Source organism: Carlito syrichta, unplaced genomic scaffold, assembly GCF_000164805.1.
Source record: "Carlito syrichta isolate Samal-C Ts95f unplaced genomic scaffold, Tarsius_syrichta-2.0.1 Scaffold307050, whole genome shotgun sequence".
Taxonomy (NCBI): domain Eukaryota; kingdom Metazoa; phylum Chordata; class Mammalia; order Primates; family Tarsiidae; genus Carlito; species Carlito syrichta.
In genome coordinates, this window is record NW_007251146.1 from 317,671 (window position 1) to 342,192 (window position 24,522).

The window sequence follows — 24,522 nt, forward strand, 5'->3', positions numbered from 1 at the left end:
ATGCAACTTTGTGGGCCAGTGGGAGGTCCGAGTGGTCAACAAGCCCCAGGCGAGGGGAGAAGAACCCAAGTGCCCTCTGCAGCTTCTGGATGGAGCTTGGAGGGAAGCGCCCCACCTGTCCCATCTCATCTGTCACAGAAGCCTTGCCCCACCCTATCCTTCCGCTGTGTCTGTCCCTGTTCTTATTGTGTCTGCCGCCCTGGCACCAGATGGATCGCGTTTGGCCACCATGTTCTGGAAGGCGTTCTCACATTTTTCTTCCCAGGCGGGCTCAGACGTAAACAGCCCTGGACGGTGGGCATCCGGGCTCCAGGCCCAAAGGCCTATCCGGTGTTTGTCCTTTCCCTGGAGACAGCTGGGGGTGAAGGGTGGGGCCTGAGACAGGCATTCATGTGTCCGAGGCGTGGGCAGGGCCTGCGGGAACGTCTGGGGGTCAGGATGCCAGAACCGCTGGTCAGCCGACTGGGCCACATGACATGTCCACATCGGTTTCACGACCCAAGTCCGCGGCACTTGCTCTGCCTTCACATAAAGCTTACAGCCTGGAAGTGGGGTGTCCAGCACACAGTGTGTAACCACTCTACTGTTTCTGGCTGCCTTTGAGGATCTGGGGAAGAGAAGCCACCAGTTTAGCTTTCCCCAGGAAATAGCCGGTCAGAGTCCTTGGATCCTTGACCCAGGCCAAGACGGGCTGAGGGGGTGTTTCTCGGGAGGTGACGGTCAACCGGCCTCTGTTGGTGTCTGGCCATGTTGGAACTTGAGAGAGACCCCAATAAAGACTCGCACAAAGTTAGCAATAAGCTCAACGTCTGCCGTGTGATCCCAGGCGAGTTCCCAGGAGCTGGACTTGCCAAATTCCAGGCCTTAAGAGTTGGCTGACTCACGGCATGAATGCACTGGTGTGTGTGTGTGTGTGTGTGTGTGTGTGTGTGTGTGTGTGTGTGTGTGTGTGTATGTATGTGCGAGTGCATGCGCACTCAAGTGGGCGTGGGTGTGTATGCTGGTGTGTGGAATCCTGAGAGGAAATCTGGAGTGCTCGTTTTTTTGCCCAAAGGCAACAACTGGAAGATGAGCAGGGTTTGCTGGGAAGCCCCTCCAAGGGTGGGCGCGGGGAGTGGAGGGGCGGGTGGAGGCTTCCCCAAGCCATCCATCACCCTGGCTGACGGTGTGTTAGCATCGCCTCAACAAGAGATAGCGGAGGAAAAATGGCCTGGACAGGCGAGGCTTTATCTGGCCCAGTGCCTGCGAGCCCGAGGAGGGGACGGGTCCATTAGTCAAACCGGCAGGGGCTGCCCTCACATGCCCCTCGCCCCTCTCTGGCCCCCTCAAACCAGCCCCGCCTGTCACCTCGGACTCCTGCATGGACTTGCCAAGACTTTGCTGTCCAAAATGGTATCTCACAGTGTTCATCTGTGGCGTGGCCTGACAGGGAACTCAAATTGTTCTTTGTTTCCAGTTTCCGATGTGTCTGTGGACTCGACAAGTTTGCAATTAAATACAATTGTTTTTGAGCCAACCCATGACTGGCAGATTGACCTCTAGTGAGGCAGTGGGTGAGGGTCCATCACCATCATTATCATAAGATGTCTGGGTCCTGCAACTTGGACGGCTCAAGGGTGCAGTCTTACTTCCGGGGCAGCAATTTCCTGAGGACGAGTTGCTGAGTTGCCGGGCTGCTGGGTTCCAGCCTCAGACCCTCCTGAGGGACAGGTGAGTTCCCCAGGGCTGAATTCTAGAAGGTGGAGGTGGATTACAGGTGAGTGAGTGATTGACCACATGCCAAGGGGCCTGGGGCCTGGGACTGTCCCTCTGAGCATCTCCCTGTGCCTGGCAGTAGTCAAGCTGGGCTTGGGGTGGTGGGAATGGGGAGGGGATAGGGCCAATGGCTCCCATACCGGCGGTGCCTGGGGGTCTCCCAGCCCCTCCACTCCAGAGGTCTCTGGGTTATCAGTAGCCTGGGCAGTGACCTCAGGCCGTTGACACATCTGCACTCACAGGGGCTGCGGCTGACATGTCCCACCCAGATGGCCTTTGTTGGACTTTATCTCCTGGGTGGGGGAGGGAAGGATGGGGAGCACTGAGGGGGACAAGACTGGCCCTGCTGCCCTGTGGGTGACCTCCACCTGCCTCAAGAGGTGGTCTTCATTAGACAGGTAGGTCATTAATAATAATAATAAACAGTAGCAAGATCCATCGACACCATTCCCCACAACACCCCTATAAGGGCAGGTGTCTCTGAGTCTGAGCTCCCATCAGGGAAACTGAGACTCTGAGCGGTGCTTCTGTTCCTGGGTCCCGGCTCATTTGACCTTCACAGCCTCTGGGAGGGAGGGGGAGGGAGGTCCTACTATGGTGCCCAGGATTCAGGTGGGCGTGGGGTGACCTGTTCACAGGGGAGGACACAGGGGCCTGGACGAGGGAATCGAGCAAGTGGGAGTGGGAATCCTCTTTCTGCAGTGCACGGGATGGCAAGACCCACCTACAGGGAGCAGAGGCCTGAGGGCTGGGCTGGGCTTGACGTATCTGGCCTTGACTCTCCTGCTTTGAGAGTGAGGAGAGTCTGGGGGGTCTCAGCACTACCAGGAAGAGCAGGGGGACACCGATGACTGGACCGACACTGCCTGCTAGTGTCATCTCCCGGAATTCCCACCACAGCCTTCTTCTACCCCCATTTTACAGAGGAGAACACTGAGGCCAAGAGCGGGCATGGGACCTACCCAAGGTCACCCAGGGGATGGGACCAGGATGTTGAACCCAAACCTGGGCGATTGGGGCCCTCAGGAAGGGTCTTCCTGCCCTTGCAGGAAGCAAAGTCTGTGCTCATGGTCACTTCCCAGGTGACCTCTGGAAGCCCATTTTCCTGTCTGGGATATTCAAGGTCCTGAACTCACTTCCTGGGGATGGTGCACCATGACTCTGTCCCCTAGGGGTCTGTTTGCGCTATTTGTATTTGAAAATAATGAACAAGGCAAGGGCCACGATCCCTTCTCCTCAGCCAAGTTACTAACGCTTAGGGCCTTTTTCTCTCGAGAAGTTTCTTTTTGGGGTCTCCCTTCAGTCTCCTCCAGTCTATTTTTATCCAGGTCCCCTGAGAGGAGGCATCTAAGACTACAGCGGGTCTGCTCTGAGGGCCCGGGGCCAGGGAGTCTTTGTTTATCACGAGCAGCGAAGGGTATCTGCTGAGCTCCACTCACTTGACCCCAGAAGGCAGCGTCCTTATCGGCCATCTCTGCAGCCGCGCGAGTCCGGTTGAATTATGTCGGGGAGGTTACCAGGGCACGGACGGGGGTTCTCCCGCCAGGGCAGCCGGGCCTCGGGGTTAATGGGCAAAGGTCAGCATCTACACGGCTCCATGTGGGATGGATTAAGTTGCCACCGTGCCTGGATGGCGGGAGGCCCAAGGGCGGACCCAACCACTCTGAAGCCAGCCCCCGTGGAAGCCGCCTTGGTGTGGATGCAGGGCTCGCATCAATATGTGCTGACTCGATTTCCCTCCAGGAGGAAAAGCCCAGTGGGCTCCTTGGAATCGGGATGGGTCCTTGCAGGGCAAAGGGGCCGTGGGAGTGGAGATTCTTGCTCTGGGTGTTGTGGATTGGGGCCCGGGGTGGGGTGGGGGTGGTTCAACCCCGTGGCTGGAGCGTTCAGTGACACATGGAGGGGGACCTGGGGTGTGAGTGAGGGGTGGGCTCCCGAGACCCAGGATGTCAGAAAGTCGGGGGCCCCAGAGATGCTAACGCACTCTACTTTCAGTGAACTTTCCAGAACGGCACAGCCAGAAGACCTAGCTGTTTAATGTCAGCACACGGGAATTCTATTTGGAATTACCCGTGAGGTGCAGAGGATTCTGGTCATTCATTCAAGAAATCTCTATTAAGTACCTGCACCTGTCTGGCTCACGATGCCTGAAATGTGTCCTCTCGCTGGTCTGGAGGCTACAGGCCCCAAATCAAGGAGTCAGAAGGCCATGCTCCCTCTGAAGTTTCCAGGGGAGGCCCCTTCAGCTCCTGGTGGCCCCTGGTGTTCCTTGGCTTGTGGCTGCGTCACTCCATCTCCGTCCCACCTTCTCACGGTCGGTCTCCTCTTCTTTTTCATCAGGACACCCACCATCGGGTCTAATCCAGGACGAGCTCATCTCCAGATCCTTAATTGAGCATCTCTGCAGAGACTCGCTTTCTAAGTGGGGCCACGTTCACAGGTCCCCGGGCCAGGACGTGAATGTCTCTTTTTGGGAGGGTCCCCGTTCCACCCCCTGCCCAAGCTAAGCGCTTGATGCTCCAAATTTTAACCCGTACATCAACACTTACCCTTTATTTAGGGAAGAAGAAACCAGGTCTGGGGGCACCCAAGCTGCTGTCCAACCTCACGCAGTGGCAAACGGTGGGGGAGGGTGGACAGCTCGAGTCCCTGGAAAGCCGATCGATCCACCCACATATGACGTCCCTCCCCCAGACGTCCTTCCAGCCTCCGCACAGGATGAGGGCAGATGCCAGAGGTGGGCAGGCTGGAGTCTCCTGCATTCCTTCTCCTCCAAAAGGCAGCACGTGCATTGGTTAAAATGCAGTGACCGGAGCAGGAGGGGCTGTGGGAGCACAAGGAGGAGGGCTGCTGATGGTGCACCGAGACCCAGGATGCCAGAAAGTCGGGGGCCCCCAGAGATGCAAATGCACCCTGCTTTCAGTGAACTTACCCGAACAGCACAGCCAGAAGGCCTAGCTGTTTAATGTCTATTTGCAGTGTCTTTATTTGGAATTACTTGCGAGGTGTAGGGAGCTCTAGTTATTCATTCAAGCAATCTTTATTAAGCACCTGCACCTGTCTGGCTCACAGTGGCGCTCATGCTGGGTAGCTCGGTGAGCATAAAGAATGTCTGGCATCCTGCCAGCACCCTCGCAGATGTATTGTTATTGTACCACCTGGATATATTGTCATTGCTACTCCTCCTATTGTTACAATAGTTTAATTGGAAGCAGTAACAATTGTTACAATTATCTAGTGCTAGTGGCAGAGTCTCCTGCCCTGTATCTCAGAAGGATACATTCGCAAATACCAGTGTCTGTTCTGTAACAGCACTGGAGAGAGGGAAGTTCAAGCCTCAGCCCTAGCCTCCAGTTCAGGTCACCGAGAAGGACTGCACTCTCTCTTTGCGTTTCTCCCTGTCTGGACATTTCCATCTTGGCCCGTGAACTGAGTCCTACCTCCTCTCCGCTCCCTAGACTTCTAGAATAGACCTTGGTGGCTTTTTTCAACTGGAGGGAGCAAGTATCAAGTGCCTGGGTTCCTCCCGGAGAGGCCTGCGAGCGGGATACTGAGGATCCCGGCAGGCTGAGGAAAACCAGCCTCTCTCGGGTGCCTGTGGTCTAGGAGGCAGGGCTGGGTCTCCAGGGAGGCTGCAGCCAAGGCGGGCTACTTCACCAGGGTACGAGGCTGCCAGAGAAGCCCCGTGGCCTCAGAACACACACAGAGCACCAGAGCGCCCATGGGCGAGGTGAGCACAGGTCTGGCTGTGGCCTGAACCTTGGCCTCCCACGCTGAGCCTGGCCTCTACTCCTGCCTTCTGCCAGGCCCCAGGGAGACAGCCCAGAGGTGCTGCTAGGATGGAGGCCTCTGTCCGCTCCACAGGAGCACCCGGCTCTGACTCATTTTCTCCAAAAGGCACTCACCAGGCCAGCTTCCCAGCCCTCAGACTCCCTGGGTGGAGTCTTGGCAGCTGCAACTCCTGCCTGGTGGGGAGGCCTAGTTCTAGGCTCCAGGGTGCTGGAACCGGGGAGATGGGTGTCCAGGGCTGGGGCAGCTCCAAACCCCGGGTGCCGTCTTGTGTGGGGGGTGGGGCTGAGAGCGTCTTGGACGGGTGACCCGGCCCTGGGGACTGCTGGATTGGGCAGCTGAGGGCAAGGGGCAGCCCAGGTGGTGGGAAGCTCCTCAGGTTGGGGTGCACACTCCAGACATGAGGCTGGTCCCCAGAGGGGCATGTGGGCTAGAAGCCGGGTGATCCGTGGAACCCCGTGGCCCGGGGCAGAATCTCGGCTCTGGTCTACTCCCCTGCAGCCTGGAACAAAAACTCTTCACCTCTCTAGGTCTCGGTTTTCTCATCTGCAAAATGGGACTGATACCAGCACCCCCTAAGAGGCTACTGGGGGCCGCAGTGGGGCCGTGTGTGAGGATGTCCTTCACGTGGCACTGGCATGGCCTTGGCGTGTTGGCCACTGTGGTCACTGTTGTGACTGTCCTATGCTCTGTCAGTGCTGTCATCCTCCCTCCAGGTGCCCGAGGGTTGGGGTGAGTGCACCTGTGCCTGGCTCAGAGGGGTCACTGTCCCCTGCTGTTGGCAGCCTCCAGAGGTAGCCCTGCTGCCCCATTCCGTGGATGAGGAAGAGCATGTAGCGAAGGAAGCACCTTCACTAAGTCACCCTTGCAGTCACTCAGCACAGACTCCTGAGCCCCAGGCTTTGTCCATGGTGCAGGGGAGAGATCGGGTAGTCAGATGAGCCTGGCTGGTGGACTCGAGCTTCCTGCTGTGCGTGGGTTGCACAGACAGAGCCCAGGGCTGGAATGAGGCTCAGCCTCCACCTCTCTCCAGCACCTAGACGTGGCCACTTCCCGGTGCTCCATGGACATAGATGCTGGAAGATGGTGGCACTGTGCACGTGCCAGGCCTCCCACCCTCCAGCGGAGGCTGTGTGTATACCTACATGCCTGCATGTATGTATGGATGTTCATGAGTTGACATGTGCGTGTTCATGCAAATACATGTGTGTCTCTGCGTGCACATGTGTGTATGTATGTGCACTCATGTATATGCAGGGGGCATGTGTGTCCACTGTGCATACATGTGTGTGTTTTTATGTGCATGTGACTGTGTGTGTGTGTTGGTTGATGTGCATCCTTGTGTGTAAGCTGTGTGTGAATGTGTGTGTTTGTGTATATAACTGTGCACATGTGTGTGCATGCATGTGTGTGCATGTTTGTGTGGGTATGTGTGCTTATGTATATACATGCACGTGTGTGCATGTTTGTGTGGGTATGTGTGCTTATGTGTATACATGCACGTGTGTCTATGTGTGTGAATGCGTATGTGCTTCTCTGTGTGTTTATGCACACACACGTGCATGTGTGCAGCCAGGTGTGTCTCCAGGTGCATGCATATGTTTGTGTTTTGGGGTGCACGTCTATGTATGTCTGTGCAGGCCTGTGTGCGTGTGTGTGAGTGCATGTGTGTGATGTGTGCAGGCTGGTGTACATGTGTGTAGGCTGTGTGTGTCTGGCCCCACAGAGAGCCCTGCACTCTGTGTTTGGTATCCGAAGCCCTGCTGGAAAGATTGGGTAGGGTGCGCCCAGCTCGCTGCCTCGCTTCTCTGCTGATGAGGGGAGAGGGTGGAGCAGAGCCAGGGCCCCTGGCTTGACCTGAGGTGTCAGGGCCGAGGTCTTATCTCGGGGTGCCACTCTGCTCACCTTCGCCCAGGCTTCGGGCTCCTGGGTTTGGCTCCTAAGAGTGTTCATGGAGCCCGTTCAGGTCTAAGGCGGCTCCATCTACCTCTGAATGGCCCCATCATCTCCTTCACAGCTTCATCAGGGAATCGCTGAGTGGGGTGCATGGACCCCTGAGGGATGTTCTTTGGCAGCCAGTGTGTGTGTGTGGGGGGGGTAGAGGCACAGGAAAGGTGCGTGACATGGTCGCCAGAAATTCTGTGTCCCTGTGCTTTGTCCCGAGGGCAGTGCTGGCCCTGCCTCCTCCAACCCCAGCCCTAGGTTATACCCATGGGGGCTAGACAGGTTCCTATCTCTCTCCCCAGTCCACCCAGCTCATCTCGACTTGGGACCACACAGCCGTCCTGTCACCTCCCTGGTTAGAGTTCGCTGGGAGACTGAGGTGGGTCATTTTATCCAAAGTTGCTCAAGTCAGAAGAAAAGGGTCTTTCAGACAATTCATCCAGAATTCCCCAAACTGGAGTTCTGCAGAATTTTACCCCATTTTAAAATTTGCTTGTTTTCTTCTTGTTGAGTGTTAAGAGCTCTTTATGTATTCTGGATACAAGCCCTTTCTTTTTGTTTTTTAGTTGGGGTCTCACTCTGTTGCCCAGGCTTGAATGCAGTGGCATGCTCAACAGCTCACTGCAGCCTTACATTTCTTAGATTTGTGCCCAAGTGTTTCCTTTTGAGGGGGAGAAATTCTTATGAACTGTATTATTTGTGAATTTCAAATTCTGACTGTTCAATGACTGTTATTTTTTGATCTTATGTCATATGACCTCACTAAACTCATTTATTTATTTTAGTTTTTTAATGATTTTTTTTCTAAGTAGATAATCATGCCAACAGCAAATAAAGACAGTCTTGATTCCTCCTTTCCAATTTGTATGCCTTTTATTTATTTTTTTCTTGCCTTGTTTCACTGGTTAAGACCTTCAGTATGCTGTTGAATAGAACTGGTGAGGACGTTCTTGATTCTTCCTGATCTTGGGGAGCTTCATTCTATCTCTCACCATTGTGTGTTGGTACTTGAAGGTTTTTTGTAGCTGTTTCTTTATTAAGTTAAGTAAATGTGCTTGCATTCCTAGTTTTGTGAGAGTTTTTTTGGGGGGGTAATTTTTTCATTTTTTTTGTCATCAATGAACGTTGATTTTTTTCAAATGCTTTTTCTGTATCTACTGAGATGATTTTTCTGATTTAATCTATTAATGTGGTAAATTATATTCATTCATTTTAAACTCATTGAATTTTTTCTGAATAAAAAATGAGTTTCAAATCCTTCCTGTATTCATGATTACCAATGGCTTCTAGGTCTTTCTGGCTGAGTGACTTTTGGTAACCTCTCCAGGCCTCGGGCTGGCCCATCTATACATTGGGAGTTGGGCTGGATCATAGATCTCTGGCGGCCCTTGCAGTTTGGTGATGGGTTCTGAGATGCTAACAAGAACCACGTGTTCCTGTGTCTTTGCCTTGATGCTAACAGCTGGCTTAAGAGTCTATGCTTATTGAGCATTTGTTGTTTGCCAGGTCTTAGGCTAGACATTTAATTATTTTCTGATCAGCATTAGAAGACATGCATTATATTCTTCACTTGCCATAAAACAAAACTGGAACACAGAGAAGTTTAGTCATTGTTAATGGCCATGTACATAGTAAGTGGGAGAAGTTATCTTGTAAAAACAAAAAAAGGGGGGCCAGGCTTGGTGACTCAGCCTGAAATCCCAGCACTTTGGGAGATCAAGGCAAATGGATTGCCTGAGTCTACGTGTTCGAGACCAATCCGGGCAACTTGGAGAGACTACATCTCTATAATAAATCAAAAAATTAGCTGGGCATGGTAGGCTCGCCTGTAGTTCTGGCTACTTGGAAGGCTGAGGTGGAAGAAGCTCCGGAGTCCAGCAGGTTGAGACTGGGGTGGCCGTGAGTATGCCACTGCACTCCAGCCTGGGTGACAGAGTGAGACCCTTAACTCAAAAAAAAAGTGGATGGTGAAGTGACTTTGAGATCCATAGCACCTAATTCAGTGGCCACAGCCACTTGTGGCTACTGTGCATCTGAGGTGTGATGGATTGAGATGTGCTGTGAGTATGCTCTAAGGCCCAGATTTCAAAGACTTGGTGCAAAAAAAAAAACAAAAAAACAACTTTGAAATATTTCATGATAACGTTTGCATGGAATTTCAGGATGAGATAATATTTTATGTGTATTGGGTCAAATATATTTTGAAAATTAATTTCGCCTGTTTTGTTTTACTTTTTAGATGAGACTCCTAGACAATTTTAAGTGACATGTGTGGCCCTGACCTTATTTCCACTGCATAGGTATGTGCTGGAGCAGAGATCAGCAAATTATGACTCCTGACACAAATGTGGCCCATGTCTGTTTTTTGTAAATAAAGTTTTCTTGGTGCACAGTCACATTCACTTGTTGACAAGTTGTCTACAGCTACTTTCAAACTACAACAGCAAAGTGGAGTCCTTGCAACAGAGACGGTATGACTCACGAAGCCCCAAATATTTCCTACCTGGCTTTTTAGAGAAAGAATTCGCTGATCCCTGATCAACATTTGGAAGGTTAGATCCCATCCCAGGATAAAAACGATCACAGCAATTTTACATTTTCTTTGCTTTATGTCTCCATCTTTTCTCAAGTTTCCGGAAGGAAAACACTACTTTTGACAATAAGGAAGAAAAGTCCTACATGCCTTTTTATTATAAAATAATAAATGAAAGGATGGGTAACAGAAGGGGTGCCCTCGGGGCTGACCCTGAATGTGAGTCGCCTCTGTTCAGCTCCTGAGCGTGTCCCCCGGAGGACCTGGGAGGACCCCAGGAAGCATCTTGCCCAGGAAGCAGCCGGGTCGCGGTCGCCGGGTCCTCTCCGAGGGGCTATTCACATGGGGTGGGGGAGGGGCACAGGGGCCAGGGAGGCTGGTTAGCTGAAGGGAGACCCGAGCGGGCTGGGCCACCCGGCGTGGGGGTTCGGGAAGCCAGGCCCATCTGGTTTCCATTAGGTTTATAAGGTTGATAGCAAATAAGGGTATTAGCACTAATTGACTTATTTAGAGAAAGACGGCTCAATCCGGGGACTGTGATTGGAAAGGAGTCCACTCTTCTTGGCCTGCAGAGCTGCCCCGTGGGAGGAGGGGCCTGCCAGGCCCCGGGCGAGCATGGAGACTGGTGTCTTTTAAAAATAGCCCCACACCTGTGTGTGGCCTCACTGGACTGGATGTTTCAGCCCCTCCTGGGCTGGGCACACTCTGGGTGACCTCGACTGTCATGTGGGCTCCAACCATATTGGTGCCCACCCGGCCCCTGCAGATAGTTTCAAGGGCACAACGGCGAGGGGAACAAATTCTCCGCAGGTCTCAAACGTGTCCAGAGCCCCCACCCGGCAACCCCAGCTCTCTGGATCATGAGGGTCATCAGGACACCACAGAGGGACCTGGTGGTCCGGCTACATCCATACACGGCAGCCAGCAGCAGGTTGCTCAAGCCCGGGTTTCTCCCCTGGGACTTGGTGATTCCCTGGCCCTTCAGCTCAGGCTTTGGTTCCCAAATTCTGACTCTGTGTGGAGCCAGTACTGCTTTGGGCTTATGGAAAGAACTTGGGCTTTGGAGACAAACCAGAATGGGTACCAACTCCACCTTTGCCGACTAAACCCAGGAGCTTCATTCTCCCATCTGTGAGAAGTGGAAAGTAAAGCCCAGGAAGGAGCCGGGGGCGGACGGAACAGGGAGAGACGGGGCGGGTCATCCCGGGGATGGACAGAACAGGTGGAAGAGGCAGCCCTGTTGCTGAGGAGGAGCAGGGAGGACGGGGAGCTTGTCCAGTTAATGTTAGTGGGGAGGGGGGCATTTCAGCTGAGGGTCATCACGCAGCTACAACTGCAACTTTGAACGGCAGCTGGATACCCTCTGGAGACTTTGCTTGCCCTCCCTCCCTCCTGCTCTCATCCCCCCCTTTTCTCCTTCCTTTCCTCCCTCTCTTCTTACATCCTGTCTTCCCTCCCTTCTTCCCTTTCCCCGTCATCCCTTCTTCCCCTCCCTTGTTTCCTTCCTTCCTTCTCTCTCTTCCTCCCTCTCTGCTTCCTGCCTTCCTTTCTTCACCATGTTAGAGGTTCAACTTGGCTGCATTATCATGGGTTTTGGCCAAATGACATCCTCTCACTTGGCTCGACTATTTCTTCCTTAGACTTTGCACTTGTAACTCCCCACGAGATCCCGCATTCCCACTAGACCCGCGTCAATGCTCCTGCCTCGTTCACCGTGGATGCAAGTCGTTCAACCGGAAATTATGAAATGCCCACTGCCAAGCTCCCTCTTAAGAGCCGGAGTTACGGCGCGAATAGTTATAACTAATTTATGCCAAAAAACATTTTACAAGGAACAGGAATCTATGACTGTGGGAAGGTCTCTAGCTCTGGTTTTCAACTCTGGTTGGATATTTGAATTACTTGGGGAGATCTGGAAGAAATACCCCCACGGACCCTGCCCAGACCTGCTAAACCTGAACTTCAGAGTGGGCAGCGTCAGGTCCGGTCGATGGTTGTATGGAATGTGCAGGGAATGCTGGGAACCACTGGCCTCTTATCAGCCTCAACCACTACGTTACCAGTTCTTGGTTCTTTTTGCTCTGATCCATTGGTTCTCAAAGTGGTGTCCTGGACCAGCTGCATCTGTACTCCTGAGAATCGGTTCAAAATGCAGATTCCCAGGTCCCATCCAGGTCTCCTGAATCTGCGGTTCTGGGTGGGCCCAGCAATCTGCATGCAGATCCTCCAGGGGACTCTGGGCAGGCTCAGGTCTGGGAACCTTGGCCCTGGCCTGTGAGGCTCTTGCTTGCTGGGGGCTCCGCTGTCCTCACTCTTCAGCTGAACACTTATCTCCCACGCCCACAGCTCTCCCTGAGACTGAGAGGAGGCCCATCAGTCTCATCCTACAGCCCCAGGGGACAAGGAGAGTTTCCCTGAGAAGCATCGCAAGACTCTGCCCAGGCTCCATGGGAGGTGTGTGGCGATCAACTAGTGATGCCTGCATGGGAATAGCGTGGAGAGCATCATCCACACTTAGATAACACGTTCCCAGTCAGAGGCTCTATCCTCAGTATCCTTGGACATTTCTAATCCTCTCATTCTGAGGTCTTGTCTGTTTCCATCTCCCAAGCCACCCGGGCCTTTAGCAGCTCACTTTTCTTATAGATTCACCAAAGACCCCACATTCATGGCCATTTCCCAGGAAGTTCCACGGACTGAAATTCCCAAGGGCAATGGTAATGCCAGCAAGTAAGTGTTACTCCCAAGAAAATCCCCCCACCCTGCTTTGGTTATGTCAGCGGCCAGCCCATTCCCTCTGGCCGACATTGAAGTCCAGGGTATTTCTGTTTCCAATTCCTTCTCTCCTCTAAAATAAAATTCGTTTAGGTCTGATTGGAAAAGGAATATATGGTCATGATAGAAAATTGATAAAATAATAAACCAAAAGGCAAAAATAATGAGATTAAAATCATCTGAAATCCCAACACCCAGAAATAATGAATTCACCCTTAACCCCTTGGTTATGTTCTCAAGTGAATTCACCTTTAACTCCTTGGTTATGTTCTTCAGTGAATTTGCTGTTAACACTTTGGCTATGTTCTTCCTCAGTTTCTCTCGTGACCTCAGGAGGGGTGGCTGACTGATTAGTACATTGCCAATGTCACTCATTTAAAAATATGACCATAGACTGGGCTCGGTGGCTCAGCCTGTAGTCCCAGCACTTTGGGAGGCCAAGGCGAGTGAATTGCCTGAGCCTGTGGGTTCAAGACCAGCCTGGGCAACTTGGTGAGACCTCATCTCTACAATAAATCAAAAATTAGCTGGGTGTGGTAGCACATGCCTGTAGTTCCTGCTACTTGGAAGGCAGAGGTGGAACGATTACTGGAGCCCAGCAGATCAATGCTGGGGTGATTGTGAGCGTGCCATTGCACTCCAGCCTGGGCAACAAAGTGAGACGTGAGACTTCACATCCAAAATCAAAAGCAAAAACAAAAACATATATATATATATATGAAACCACAAGCTAGTGGCTGTATTGCAACAATGACAGGCCTGGGGTTTTGAAGCCTACACATGTGTGGGGTTATTTGTGTCTCTCCAGCCCTGTCCTGCGCCCCTGCCCATCCCCCACCCACTCCTTCTTATCTCATCCTCCACTCTTGAAGACGGGGAGTGGGGGGGCTAGCGCTCAGGTGGTCAGGCCTAGGCACACCCTCCTTCCTCATCCCTGGCACACCCAGGTGGCAGGTGAGCCCCATGCAGGTCTCTAAGCAGCCACTGGGCCTTCCTGGGACTGTGTGGTGCTTCCATGGCCAACATTTCCATCGCCCTTAACAGGTGAGGGTCACCTTGACACGGCCATGCCTGGCTTCTTTCTCGGTCCCCTCAAAACTCACGCTCCATCAGGGGAGGCGATCCTCCCTAACATCTAGGCCTGAAGTGTCCAGTGAAGGTGAGAGGTTCTTGGGGCAGTGGGAGGGAGGAGGCAAGGGAGTCAGGGACCTTCTTGGGGGAGGCTGTGTCAGGACTTTGACCTGCATGTTGTGTCCCACAGGACTGACCCGGGCGTGGTCCAGAGCCATCATGGTTCCTTCAGCTTCAAGCGACAGCCTTATTTCACATCTATGGGGAAGGAAGGGGCTATGTCATCCAAGGACCCCATCCTAGGAGTTCAGGTGCGGTGGGATCCTTGGGCTCAAATACATACCGCCCCCTACTCCCTGGTTCTACTCTGCTCAGGGTTGGCTTCAGCTTCCGGGAACTTGGTTCCACATGCCGGCCTCTGCCAAACCTGACTTGCAGCCTCAGTATAGTGAAGCCCACATGAAGAGCATGCTTATTCTCAGCTGGTCCAGGGACATAGGGGCTGATGCTTGGTTTGGCCAGGCACCATCTCTGAAATCAGTCGATGGGACTTGGGTTGTCTGGGCCTGGGGCACGGTCCTAGAAATGCTACCGGTTGCTGCCCCGTTCAAGACCTTCTGAGGAGCAGAGCCTTCCTGCATCTGTGCTGCTGCTGCCCTAGTGGGACGACTACATCACCGTTAACAGGAATTGGGTCATCTGATTGGGTTGTCATCACCTAGCATCACCCAGCACGGGCAGGGACTTGAGATCCCGGGCAGGGGACAACAGGCCATGAGGATGGAATGTTCTGGAGCTCGGGATGCCTGAGTGTGAGGCCCCAGCATTCTAGGATAGCGTGACAGCCCCGGGCGTGGGGGCTGGAAGTTTCCAAACAGAGAGAGAGGCTTTGTGGACAAGCCGTGCGATTTCACAATTTTCCTCTTGGGTCAGCCGTGTCACAGCAGGACTTTTGAACGGAGACTCAGCTACTCCAGGCCAGGCTCTGGCTTCGGCATGTAAGGACGGCTCATCCCAGGTGGAGCCGATTCCAAGGGCCAGCAGATGTGTCTCTGTTTACTCCTTGGCTTCCTCCCACTCACCCCCCAGGGTTCAACTTCCACGTCAGCCCCTCTCCAGGGTGAAATTGCCAGGAGCATGAGGAGTGTGTGTGGTTTGTTCAGTCTTGTGTCTCCATTGTCTGGTGCACAGAGGGTGTGCACGGCTTGTCCGCAAAGCCTCTCTTTGTTTGGAAACTTCCAGCCCCCATGAATGGTGGCTGGTTTGTTGAATAGCTTGGCAGATGGATGATTGGGTGGATGGGTGGGCGTGGGTGGGTGAATGGATGGGTGAGTGGATGGATGGGTGGGTGAATGGATGGGTGGATGTGTGGGTGGGTGTATGTTTGGGTGGACGGAAGAGTGGATGGTTGGATAGGTGGGTGGACGTGTGGGTGGATGGATGGGTGGATGGGTTGGTGGGTGTATGTGTTGGTGGATGGATGAATGGATGGGTGGATGGGTGAATGGGTGTGGGGGGTGGGTGCATGGTGGAAGGCTGTCTGGCTGGAAGGATGATTGTAGGGCTGCAGTCCTTGATGGAAGGTTGTCTGGAGGCAGAATCACGTGACTGTTAAGAGCGGGGAGGGGGGTGGAGGTGGGGAATGGTCTTTGAAGCCAGATTCTGCTCTTTATCAGCTTGTTGACTTCAAGTAAATTGTGGCTTCTCCAAGACTCCATTTTTCTGATCAGTAAAACACAACCACCACCAGGCTGTATCCCGAAGCTTGTTGGAGGGCGCCTGAGCTGACTGGGCACAGCGCCTGCCAAACACCGCGAGCCCCACGACTGTGACCTCCCTCCTCCTTTCCCCTTTGCATCCCCAAGACACTCGCTGAGCACTGGGTGCTACATGGGTACTGGGGACTTGGGGAGGACCATGCGGCTACTGCCTACTCTAAGTGATGCTCCACAGATGCTTGGTCCCTTCAGCATAGACCGCGGGGCCCGAGCATTCTCGATGCCTCTGTCTGTGTCCTCCGGGAGTTCTTCCCTCATGGCCATGCGGTCCTCCAGGCGGGGCCTCCCTGTTCTGCCGGCACTGGACAGTCAGGAGGGCACTGCAATCCCCTCCTCCAGGGCTGGGCCGCACCCCTGTCCCCTCTTCCCCTTGCTCCCGTCAGCTCTGCCTTCACGACATCCCCAGGTCCAACATCCTCCCCTCCTTCCCTTGACCCCTGGGGATCTCTTGGCGACCCACCCACGGCTCCCTCCCTCCCTTCCCCACATCTGCAGCATCAGCCCAGAGCTCCCGTGGTCCGTCCTCCATCACTTGTGGTCTTGCCAGCACTTCAGATGGCTTCCTGGCCCCTCCCCTGCTGGTCCAGCCTCTCGACGTCCTCCCCGTCCTTCCCACTCTGGCCTGCCCTGCTGGTCCTCAAGGTGCCCCTGGCTTCCGGCTCCAGCTTCCGCCTAGCCCAGCATAATGGTGCTGCTGCCTGGAGGCCGACGGCCTGCTCGACCAGCCGACGGCCTCCCCCAGTGAGTCCACAGTGAACATGGCTCAGGGAACTCCCGGACACCAGCCTGAGGTCGCAGCCCTGCCGCTCCTCCCCCACTCGCTCTCTGCGCTTCTCTGCAGTGGCCTCTGTTCTGTGCTTCCCCTAAGTCACCTCCTCCATGGCTTCCCCAAAGGCAGCAGAGAAACGGGGTGCAGAGGAGGCTCACAAGAGCGTGGAGGAGGCTTGTGGGAGGGACAAGGCTCATGGAGGGCCCAGGAAATCCATGGGAGTGCAGAAGAGACTCATGGGAGCACAGAAGAGGCTCATGGGAGTGCAGAGGAGACTCGTGAGAGTGAGGAGGAGGCTCCTGAGCGTGCAAAGGAGGCTCATGGGCATGTGGAGGAGGCTCATGGGAGTGCAGAGGAAGCTTGGGGAAGTGCCCAGAAGAGGCTCATGGGAGTGCAGAGGAGGCTTGTGGAAGTGCCCAGAAGAGGCTCATAGGAGTGCAGAAGAGGCTCATGGGAACATAGAAGAGGCTCATGGGAATGCGGAGGAGGCTTGTGGGGGCATGGAGGAGGCTCACGGGACTGTCCAAAAGGCTGGTGGAAGTCTAAAGGTAGAAACTCCAGCTCAGTCCTCATGGAGCTGGGATTGGACACAGCAACCCCAGGAGCTGCAGGACCCTCTGCTGGAGGAATGATGTCTCTCCTGGCGGCCATGTGACCTTGCTGCTCCTGGGGCCTCGTCCCTCCCTGCTTTATGACCAGAGGTGTCCTTTGCCCGCCCTGATGGGTCCGGGTTCTGGGAACTGAAGTCCCGCCCTCTGGTGAACGATCAGCCGCAGGGTGCAAGGGAGGGCAGGGATGCCCCAGGGAGCCAAGTACCGATGACCACTCCATCTGTCACCTCCGGGTCTGCTCGCATGGGCATCCGGGCCATGAACCATTCACCTCCCCGTGGCAGGGTCAGTGGCTCCCAGCCATTCCCGCTCATGTCCTGGTGCCATCTTTGTGAAGAGAGACCAGCTCACCCTCCCCTCTGGCTCAGCCCTGAGCAGACACGGGCCAGAGTGGCCGACCGTCATGCAAGGTTAGCAAAGGCCATCCTCACCCTTGGCCCAACCCCCCAAGCAGGGTGATGCTGCTGAGCCTGGGTGGAGCCACGGGAGCCACATGGCCGCAGAGGAGGGTGGACAGCTCCGACCCAGCCCAACGAGGGGCCAGGGATGTCCAGCACCCCTTTCAGGTCTCCAGGGCCCCATTCTGGTTCACACTGGTAGAGTGGGGCCTGCACACCTCCTCCTCCCAGACCTCCTCCTCCTCCTTGGCCTCTTCCTCCTCCCAGGCCTCCAGGATCCAGGATCTCTGCCAGGGCGGGCCCGCATATGGTGTGCTGCATGCGTTGTGACCATGTCTCTGGGGCTGCGTGCTCATGTCTTCTGGGAGAATCCTTGGTGGGGGGCACGGGCCAAGGTGGTCGATGGAACCTAATTGGAAGGAATGATGCCTTGCCAGGCCTGGCCCCAAGCCTCCCTGCCGCCCTGGCACTCTCTACCTTTTCTAGCCTGGCACGGATGCCCACAGGGATCTGAAGCCATGGAGTAGGGGGAAGGGAGACTGGGTGGGGGGGACTGTGGACCTTTGATCACAGCTGGAGGAGGGCTCTGAGCCAGCCAGTCACAGGCCTGGGCTCTGTGAGCACTGGAAGGGACCCTCCGGCACCCTTACAGCCATGGCCCTGGCACCCGCTTCCAGAAGAGCACTTGTCCAAGACGGGGCCAGGTGGTACAAGACCAAGGTCACAGTGACCCTCAGGAGGCTGCAGGACTTGATGGGAGTGGCACACTTGTGGCCAGGTGGCCCCCAACTAGGAATGACCCCCAGGGAGTTGCCTGAGCTCTTTGGACTCCAGTGTCCTCATCTACAAGATGGAATTGATAAAACCCCAAAGGACATGTGGGCCTGGAGGGAGCTCCAGCAAGTCCTGTGTCATGGGGCCCCATCTTTCAGCAACTGGGAGAGGAAATGGCTGCTGAGGCCCCAAAGTCCACCCTGTTCTGATTTCCTGGGTGCAGGGAGGGGTTGGGACATTGAAGCCTCTGAGATGGTCTCCATGTGTGACCAAGCTTGGGGCCCCCAGCAGATGTTCTAAGGAAGGTCCTGGCTCACCTGCCTTGCTGGGAACTTGCTAGAAATGCAGATTCTGGGGGCCCACCCCAGACCCACTGAATCGGGGGCTCTGGGGATGGGGTCTGATATCTGGGTACTAACAGCCCCCAGGGATTCCCACTGCCCTAGAGTTGGAGGAGGACAAGGTGTCCAGGAGCAGCCGGGAGGGGGACATGTCTGGACACACCCTCCCATGGCCTGAGCTCTGGCCAGTGGTCTCCTGAACCAAGTGGGGCCTGAGTCTGGGGACACTCCCCTCTGGGGGCTTCAGAGATACATTGAGGCCATGAGCTCCTGTGAGGATCAGAGGAGATGGCGTGACACGTGCCCCTCCTGGGCCATCAGCCACATCAGGGCAGGCTCAGGTGCTGGCGGCCCTGCGGCCCTCCCGCCGGCGGACTAATTAGGCCACATCTGGATCTAATTAGCCGTGGAGACTCACCAGAGGCCAGGGCTGCCTTTATCACCCATGGGCAGAGCCCAGACAGGAGAAAAATGGCTGTCGATACGCTCTGCTTCCCGGGGCGCTGTGTGCATGTCAGGGCGACGGGGTGTGGGGGAGGGGCAAAGAATAGGAGGGAGGATCACCTCCCCTAGAGGTGCAGAGGCCATGAGGGCGTGGGCAGGGTCCAGTGTGTCCATGAGGATTAAAGGCAGGGCCCATAGTGACCTTGAGGTTGGGGGCAGTGCCCAGCATGACTGTGAGGGTGCCAGCAGGACCCACTATGACCTTGAGGGTGAGAGGAAGGGCCGTGGTGACCTTGAGGGTGGGGGCAGGGCCCAATGTGACCATGACTTTAGTGGCAGGGCCCACGATCCCGCAGGAACCTGGTCTCACAATCACACTCTTCAGGGCCCTCATGGGGGTGGAAGGAACCTCTGGGCTCGTGGGGACCTCGCTGTGTTTCACAGTTCATGTGTGACAAAGGCTCTTCACTGGACTTAGGGTGAGAAGGGTATCTCTTAGTCTACTCTGTGGAACTCTCTAGATCGCCTAGCCATGGGCATCTGAGGCTGAGCCCTGAGTGTCTGCCACGGTGGGTCTGTCTTGGGCCCAAGAACCTGTGCTTCTGAGGAGTCCCCAGGGGACGGGGCTCATTTGGGACCTTATCCTGAGCTCCTTGCCCCAGGTTAGCACAGGGCCCACACTTGGCCAGGTTGGAAACCTCCTGAGGCCAACGCCACCTGGGTCCTGCTAGGGGTTCTGGCAAGTTGGCATCTACCCAGCAGGGGCAGCTGGAGTCTTAAAATTCACCAGGCGATTCTAAGTGCAGCCATGTGTGAGGCCATGAGGGTTTGTTCCCTGTGCAGGTGATCCTCGGAACACCAGGCCACGTGCTGGTTATCAGCTGTAGACCCTCAGGACCGACGTTGTGCTTGGTCACAGTTCTTCCGAAAGGAATGATGAGCTGCAATGATGGCGCACTTGTTGTATCCCAGGCACTGTGTAAAATGGATGAGCTCACCCAATTTCCTCAGCATTCTACGAAGTAAAGGCTGCTATTATCCCCACTCTGTAGATGGAACACTGAGGTACACAGGCTAAGGAGCTTACTTAAAGTCAGACTGGCCTCCCTGCCCCAGGCCTGGAGAAGGGGTCCTCATAGGGCCCTAGAGAGCAAAAGTGTGTCCCTTAGTGCTGTGGCAGGTGGCAGCATGCAGGGTGAGGATGGGGATGGGGGTGGGGGGCGGGCGCTCAGGCACTCAGGCCTGTGTCCTCTGCTGCCCACTCCCTTGGTGTGGAGCCTGGGCAGCTGGCAGCTGTCTGAGGGGCAGCACAGACCCTCAGAGACCACCTGATTGTCACCTGAAAGCCTTCCTGTGTCGCCACTGCTGACATGGCTTTCAGGACCCCAGTTAACCCAGCCAACCCCAAAGCAGAAACAGTCACCCTGGATCCTCAGAACCCTCCATCTCTGGAAGCAAGTGTCTTGACATACATTTAGGAAATGTCCAAGGGATCACAATGGACCATCGGGTCAACACCCCCTCTTAGGTGCTAACCATGCACCCCCTCCAGGCTCCTTTTCCCTTTCCTGCCTCCTTACATGCCGATGTGAAGACCAGATGGCCAAGCACTCAGCACCATGTGCAGGGAATGGTCAGGGGCCTCTGGGTGGGACCACAGGAGGGTCCTCACGCCATCTCTTTCATTGCTCAGAAATTCCCATTCCAGGATGACAATGAACAGGGGGAAGAGGAATGATCAAAAACACCAATACGGTCATCCAGGGAACTTCTGGGGTGGCCTGTGCAGAGGCCACAGCAGACTCAGGCACCCTGACCTGATACCCAAAGGGCTCCTCCCCCTGCCTCTCTAGCCCCAGCCTCTACCTCCAGCCATGCAGGGTCTGCGTCTCTTGCTATCTCTCCTTAGAGATGTCTGTATCTGTGCACGGCTCCGTCTGCTGGGCTCTCCGGGTAAGCCCTGGTCTCAGGCCCTGGCCCGCGGCGGGGGCAGCGTGAGTAGGCGGTGCTTCCAGGGAGCCTGGCTACGGGGACAGCACATGGCTCACCCTTGGCAGTCAGCATGGGGGCCCTGGAAACCTCTGAGCGTTTCCAAGTCATTCTAACCCTCTGAGAAATGTGCAGTTCATTCTGGAAAACATTTCCGTGAAAATGGTTGAAATTTTAAAAAGTTGTGTTGATGAAAGCAACACAAGTAACGCTGGGTCATGACTGGGTGAGAACTTGGCCAGTGCAGTGTAGGGCCATCACCTGGGAAATGAGCCACTGGCTACCAGGCCCACGTGGCAGCTTGTTCATAAGTTAGACCTCCCCTGGCATTTGTGCTTTGATGGGAAAAAGGCTTCATAACCTGATTTTTAATCCCGGAAACAGCCGATAGGCACTGTGACCCCCGCCAAAAGGTGGCTCTTGGATTCTTTTTTTCTTTTTTTGAGTTGGAGTCTCACTCTGTCGCCCAGACTGGAGTGCAGTGGCCACCCCTGGCCACCGCAGCCTCGTCCTGCTGGGCTCTGGCGATCCCTCCGCCCCAGCCTTCCAAGTAGCTGGAACTACAGGTGCACACTACCACACCCGGCTCATTTTGATTTATTGTAGAGATGAGGTCTCGCCAAGTTGCCCAGGCAGGTCTCGAACCCGTAGGCTCAGGCAATCCACTCACCTCAGCCTCCCCAAGTGAGGGATTACAGGCTGAGCCACCGAGCCCGGCTTGGATTCTTACCCAAACAGAAGGTGCATCTGGTGGGATCCATCCCGGTTTACAATGGTGGGGATGCCAGTCCACACTCCCACAGTTTGTCCTGAACAACTAGTTCTGGCCTCGGGCACTTTGCCCTTCTAAACGGCAAGAGCCAGTGGTCCAGACAGCACTGCTGGTTGGTTGAGGGCGTGTCGTGGGCCAGGTCTTAGCAAAGGAAAGCATGAAAAAGGAAAGCATGGCCCACCTCATTGGGCAGCGCCGGAATGGGCGTTTCCTCTGTGTAGTTAGCATGATCCAGGCCCGACCCTCTGGGGGCTCATACAGCTTTCTGCCAGCCACACACGTGTAGTTAAACCTCACGTTTAACTTGAGGACCAGAGATCCTGCGGCTCACAGTGTCCAGGGCTCCTCCTTCCCCTCCCTACCCCTCCTCTTCCCTCCCTCTTCTCCTCTTCCTTCCCCTCCTCCTCTTCCTCTTTGAATTGAAGAGCCACTGACCAGGTTGGTGCTTGGAGTGTCTCTTGGTGACCAGGTGACCCAGGCCAGTGTCACTGAACATGCAGGGCAGGATGTGCCTCTCACCTCGTGGCCCCCGTGACTGTGGGAGGTGGGTGCCTCTGTCACCCTCATTTTGCAAATGAAGAAAATGAGTCTTCCGAGGTCAGAAAATCCGCCACCGGGGTGTGGGCTCCGGATCTGGTGCTCTTGGGTCTGAGGGGAGGCAGGGCAACCCCAGTTCGGGCACTGGCCTGTGAGGGCCTTGGCCCGATGACACCTGTGACAGGTAACACGGCCATGGAGCAGACCCACTGAGCTGCCTGGTGGTGGCGCCTCTTAGCCACTTAGCCACATGCCCGGCTCCCCTCAACCCCTGCCTCCCAGGGTGACAGTCAGAGCTCTGGAGTGGACAGGTCTGCGCCGAGGCCCTTGTGGACACCCCTCCCCTCTCCTCTCCAGACTTGGCCCTGCCACACATCCTGGGGTGGGGGATAGTCTGGGGTTCAGGGCTGGGCTTTGATGGGGAAGGGTCACAGGTGGGCTCCACCTTGCGGTCACAGACAGCCACACCCAGCCTGAGGCCCTGTTCTCACGGCCCAAGTCATGTGGTGTGCGATCCCGGGGCACATGAGCACACACGCACTGAAACACAAAGGTGTCCTCATGTACCCAGAAGCAGAGCTCTCTCCTCTCTCTCTCTCTTTCTGGCAAATACTGAGCACTCATGTGCAGATTTTCTTTACATTTGGTTACTTGATCTGTGACCAAGACAGTGGGACCTGGTGAGGGCTTTTCACCTTCCCAAGCACCATGGTCCTCGCACTGTGAAGAGGAGGCACTGATACACACTCCAGAGGGAGACCGAGGTGAGGCTGACTGCCGACATGGGCCAGCAGGCTGGGTTCCTCGCAGAGCCCAGAGCTGAGCGTGGTCTGTCAACCTGTGAGCCTTTTAACCCAGCGTCCTTTGGACATTTGGGGAGTCAGATTGTATGGTGAGTCTACAGAGAGGACCAAAGAGACCAAAATGAACTTCATGGAGTTGTAACCTCCTTCTGTCCAAATAATCTCAGAGGCAATACACTTTGCTTGTAGATCAAGGGCTCTTAAGCTTCTTAGGACACCAACCCCTCCTCGGGACTGTCCGGCATTTCCCAAGTCACTACTGAGTCCCCTGGGCCCTTGGTGGCAGGTCTTTGTCTGTCTGACAGCCGCGCTCACCAAGTCATAATCCATGAATTAATCCCCAAAGTAATAGTAGATGTTTATCTAATAAAATCAAATCGGATGACAATAGAAACAAAATTAGATGTATAAATTAGGCAAAATGTAAAAACTCTAAGAGGAAAATACAGAAGATCTTCATGACCCTGGAGTCAAGCCTCTTTCTTAAACAACATGTAAATATCATGAGTCATCCGGGAGTTGGATAAATTTGACTATATTAAAATTAAAATGCAAAATCCTCCTGTTCTTGGCAAATACACCATTAACACAATGAAGTAAGGCACAGACCAGAGGAAGATCTTTTCAGCTTAAACGACTGCTCCTGGCCCAGAGCTACATCAGCAGGTGTGCGTATGATGACACGATATCAGTCTTCCCCCATTTCCTCACTGGTCAATTGCTCTGGGGATTACACCAGATGACATCTGCAGTGTGCTTGGTCGAGCATTTAATATGTCCTAGGCAGCAGGACTGTCAGCATTGTAAGTATCCAAATTTGTAAAATATTTTTAAGCAAGTCAATAATAAAAGACAACAGGACAGAAAAGTATGCAAAAAATACAAACAGGCAGTACACAGGAAATAAAAACAAATGCAAATCACTGAAAAGGTGCATATTCTTATCAATAGCCAGGGAAGTTATCATTTAAACAACAATGAGATAAATTTTCAGACTCATCTGATTGACAGATTCCATCAGTCCTTCAAGTGCCACGTGTTTACCATGGTGGAAATATGCCTCTGAGTACTCTTTACCCAGAGTTTGACAATTGATCCACTAAGCCCACAGTTCCATGGCAATGCTCACTGCAACAATGTAGCAGCCAGACCTGTCAATTACCTGGCAGTGTGTGACAGGGGCTGGAGGAAAGCGCCCTCTGACCCCAGAGATGGCAAAACTGCAAGGAAGTTCATTTCATGGAACAGGAGCTTGAAACAGTAACAAAGTTCACTTAGAAGCCTGGGAACTCAAAATGGCCACAAAGTTCACTTAATAGAACAGAAATGTGCGACAGGAACAGAGTTCATTCAATGGTTCATTCAATAGAATACTTTGTATTGATATTCACATACTCTGAAACATTTGGGGGTTGAAAAAAGCTTCCAAAGGAAATGTC